We start from the raw sequence: 4,960 nt of genomic DNA, 5'->3' as shown, positions 1-4,960 counted from the left end.
ACGAGCTTATCTGGTTATCTCTGCAAGCGTCATGAGGCCCTGACTGTGTTTTTCTGAAGTCCCTGAAATGAATGGTGAAGGAACACGCCGATAAACATCTAATTGGTCTGGAGGGTGACAAACACCTGTTTTCTTGACGTTTCAAAACACACGGAAGAAAATCAAAACGCCAGCGCAGCATATTTGGAGTTCAAGTGACTTTATCTTATCTTAGACTGGGAATGACACAAAATATTATGTGCGGTTAGTTTTGGAATAAACCTTTGCCAAATTTGTACCCCCATCGAAATGAAAACTCATACTTGGTTATATACTGTGCCAGGGGTTTGTAATCATGGGAAACATGCCCGAGCCATTTGCAGATGGGGCGGAAACAAGTTAAAAATGTGGCTGTAAAAATATGCAAAATACTTTCAACCATCTTTAAATTAGATAATTTATAACTAATGAACCAATTATTAAGTGAAACAAAACATTTTAGGAGACACCCTGGCCTGGTCGCCAGCCAACCGTTTAATCTGTACAGCATTACAATTTAGGCCAAGGCAAAGGAGAATTTCAAACAACATGAAAACGGCTATTATGGAGGAAAAAAATATTCTGTACATTACCAGGAAGGAGATAGTCATGCATCAAATAAAAAGCTGCTGTAACTCAACATTTACCCAGCTTGAGAACAATTGTGGGCAACACGGGCGAATATGTTGCTTTATTATTTGTATTGGGCTCGGCCGTATTCGCAGACCCCATAAAATCTAAAAAGAGTATTTTTTTTAACACTTGGGTCTGAGAATAAATTACTCTGGAAAAAGCATGAAACTCACTTCCTTGTTTTGACTTGTTTCCCCTCGTGAGACCTTCTTTTAAGCAACGTCTGGTCCAATAATTTACACTCAAGTCCAAAATTATTCATACACTGGCCACATTTTGAGAGAGTGTTTTTTTTTTTTTTTTTTTTTTTAAATAACACATTTAAGTGTCAAAAGACAAAAAGTTATCATTGGGCCATTTTCACAGTTCTAAACTTATTGACTGTTGGTGATTAAAACTTCACAATGACACCGATGGACAATTTAATGTCTTCACTGAACCCCGTTAATGTTTCTGGTAAGTAGAAGGAACCTGGAATAACTTCAGAAAACTTACAAACAGAAAGTCCTGTGTCGAGATTCAAAAGCTGTACCACAGAACTGTGAGCCAGACGTGTAAATACTCAACCACCATGCCGTCTCTGAGAAAACGTAAATCCAGCAGCTGAAATAACGATTTAATGTGTCACCATTTTTCTCTAAATATACTCCCACTGGTGCTAGTGACATATCAAAAGATGTTGGGAACAACCCAAGTAGTCAATACATTCGAAGAAAGTAAAACAAGAAAAACTCAGACATTAAGTTGTTGGTAAAAAAGGTGAAATGACAAAGGGAAAAGAAAGGGAGATGCAAAAAGTCATGGAACGCCAAAACAGCTCAAATCTATCAATAATAATGCAGCAATCCATCCCTTTGTCAGCGCAAATGAATATCAGCTAGTTCAGTCCTAATTGATGTGGGGTCCAAAAAGGTCTCATTGAGCCATGATGGGGAAGAGCACCGAGCAGTTTCAAGACAATTGCAAACTAATTATTGCAAAACATAACGTTAGAAGTGGCTACAGGCGCATATCTAAGTTCCTGACACTTCCAGTGAGCACAGTCGGAGGAACTATCCTTAAGTGGAAAGCCAATCATGCCAACATAAATTTACCTCGATTAGGTGCTTCTTGCAAGGTTTCTGACAGAGGAGTGCAAAGAAGAATTAGAAGAGTTTTCCAAGAGCCAAAGATCGCCTGTGTAGAGCTTCAGAGAAACCTGGAATTAGCAGGTGGTTTTGACACAAGGAAAACAGTTGGTAATACACACTAGCCATGGTTTGGATGCACGCTCATCACCAAGACCCCATTGCTGAAAGGCGGGGGGCGTTAAAGCTCATTTAAAGCTTTCTGAACAACATTTGGAGAAGTCAGTTAAAAGTATATAGTCTGCTCGAATATGAGGAAAATTGAACCGCTTGGAGGCTGTATTGTTCGCAGGAGAAATGGCACTCTAAAGACACTGACAGTGAAGCTTGGAGGTGGGAACATGATGGTGTGGGGCTGCTTCTCAGCAAATGGTACTGGTAAACCTCATCGCACTGAAAGAAGGATGAATGGGCTAATATACTGCACCAAGAAATTCTGGACAAAAATCTGCTATCTACAAGGATGATGAAAATGAAACGATAATGGAGGATAATGATCCAAAACATACTTTCAAGGAAAAAAATCAATTGGCTTCAAGGGAGGGGAAAAAAAAAAAAACCACAAAGCTGTTTAGAATGGCCCAGCCATTCACCTGACTTGAATCCAAGCTAAAATCTAAGTGCAGTACTGAAACTCAAGGTCCATAAAAGAAGCCCACAGAGGTTTTCGAGATTTGAAGGCTGCTTGTGTGGGCCAAAATCACACCAGAGTAGTGCAGGCGAGTTTCTCCACACAGGGGACGTCTTGAACCTGTCACTGCTTTTGTACAAAGTATTAGATAAATACCAGTTGGCGTATTCAATACCTCTTCCTCGTCATGTCGCATAACTACACACAACTTAATTTCTTAGCTTATTTGCTCTATTTTTTTGCATATATGGATGACTTTGGGTTGTTCCCAACATCTGGTGAAATTTTCACGTCAATAGCACCTTGGGAAATCCATTTACTGAGAAAAATGGTGATGTGTTAAATACTTATTTCAGCCGCTGTATATTAGACTTTGGAAGTAACTTGGCCAACACAAATCCCAGATTCCAATTTCGAATGCTATGTTGTACTGTATTGCTGGCATGGCTGCATTGTGACGTCACCACGGAGCTAACACCCTAGTTGCGGCCTCATCGGGGATGCAGAGGTGACATAATACTACAGAGACCCGAGCACTCAAGCAACCCTTCAACGGACGACCAAACCCAACATTATTCCTTATTATTCTCCTTCCAACGCATGCGACTTTTTGGGCCAATGTGCTAATCTTGTTCAAAAGAAAGCGAGAGCCAAAAGTGGTAGCGAGCCAAGGTTTACAGCAGCCTGGCGGCACGGCGACAATAAACACGCGGCGGGATCATAATGGCACGAGCAGTGGAATACTACTCTGGCTTGCTTACGCACACATCACAATGACTCACGCGAGGAGCGGGGAGGGTGCATCCCCTTACACACACAAGGGCTCTTCCGCCCTTCTGCAACTTTGCGGTGACGCATTAAAATAAAATAGGAGAGGAAGGAGACCAAGAAGAAACACAAAAAAGCGGTTTGACAGGCAGTTACGCAAGGTGGGATCCAAGTGTGGGACATGTGTGTAAAGTTTCTTTAGATAGCACTGATTGAATGGGCCAAAGAAGCTTTCGGTGTATTTAGCGATGCAGTACGGCAGAACCTACGAGGGCGCAATGTTGGTTAAACCCCGAGTTTTCCACATAGGAAGTTATAGAATGCCCCTGGGTGAAATTGTTGCTGTCAAAAACCTTTCGTAACATTTGGGTAGAAATGAGGCAACTACCTGCAATAAGAAAATCACCAAACTGCGCAATGCAGTCCAAAATAGATAGTTTTCCTGGTAAGATTATATGTAAAATGTAAATATAAAACTCACTCAGTTGTGACCCCTGAAAAGTTTGATTAAAGTATCACATAAAATTTGCTGGAATGGTCAATCATAAGCTTATGGCTATACTACCCTGAGCATGCCTAATCTTGTCTGACTTTGGAAGCTAACCCTGGTCGGGCCTGGTTAGTATTTGGATGGGAGACCATCTGGGAATACCAGGTGCTGTAAACTTCGGTGGCACGGTGGAGCAGCTGGTAAAGCGTTGGCCTCACAGTTCTGAGGTCCTGGGTTCGATCCCACCCCCGCCTGTGTGGGGTTTGCATCTTCTCCTCGTGCCTGTGTGGGTTTCATCCAGGCACTCTGAATTCGTCCCACATCCCAAAATCATGCAACATTAATTGGACACTGTAAATTGCCTCAAGGTGTGATTGCAGCTGTTTATCTTGATGTGCCCTGTGATTGGCTGGCAACCAGCTCAGGGTGTACCCTGCCTTCTGCCCCGCCTTCCCCGCAACCCTTAAGAGGGTAAGCGGCACAGAAAACGGATGGATGGATGGTCTATCACAGCAGTCGGCAACCCGCGGCTCCGGAGCCTCATGCGGCTCTTTCATACTTATAATGCGGCTCTGATTGGCTTGGGAAAATAAATTACTAAAATTTTTTTTTGTATTTAATTGAAGTGCGTTTTATTTGTGTTAGTTTTTATATTATTTTAGTTCTAAATTTGAAGATTGTGATCTTGAAATATTAATTAAATTATTTGATATTATTTTTTCGTCGCTCAAAATAGACGTCACACTGCGGAAGCGGGTATACCCGCTGAAACGCCGTCTATTTTGAGCGACTTTCAAGCCCGGCAAAGCCAATGGAGAAACATGCTGCGGTAAAGTAGTAGAAGTTTTTTTTTTTCTTCATTTTAGATGTGCGGCTCCCAGTGTTTTCTTTTCCGTGGAAACCGGGTTCAAATGGCTCTTTCGGTGTCAAAGGTTGCCGACCGCTGGTCTATCATATGATCCATGAAAATACACATGTCCAAAATTTGAATCGGAACTCAGCCATTTTGGGCCCCAATCCAAAATCTGACATTCTACAGATGGGAAACGCTAAATTTCTTGGTGTTTTTGTTTGATGTAGTTGGAAGATGGCATATTTGGATGTATAGCGGGTAGGACAGGTATGCGTACTGTCTTTTCAGAGAAGGACCCACAAAGTGATTCACAATGTCGTACGTACATAACATTTTACAGTTACCTACAGCTAAAACACCACAATCAAACCAAACCAAAATAAATATAATTCAAAACTGTAGCAGGATGTGTGGAAAAACTCCCAAGGACCCATGGACTA

At 41.8% G+C, this 4,960-nt stretch overlaps 1 pseudogene; it reads left to right on the top strand.

The window, feature by feature from the left end:
- The first annotated feature begins 3,725 nt into the window (after positions 1-3,725).
- Positions 3,726-3,844, top strand: LOC133491294 (5S ribosomal RNA; annotated as a pseudogene).
- Positions 3,845-4,960: the final 1,116 nt, after the last annotated feature.

Source organism: Syngnathoides biaculeatus, chromosome 17 (genome assembly GCF_019802595.1).
Source record: "Syngnathoides biaculeatus isolate LvHL_M chromosome 17, ASM1980259v1, whole genome shotgun sequence".
NCBI lineage: Eukaryota > Metazoa > Chordata > Actinopteri > Syngnathiformes > Syngnathidae > Syngnathoides > Syngnathoides biaculeatus.
The sequence above is the reverse complement of the archived record's forward strand: the minus strand, read 5'-3'. Positions and strand labels throughout refer to the sequence as shown.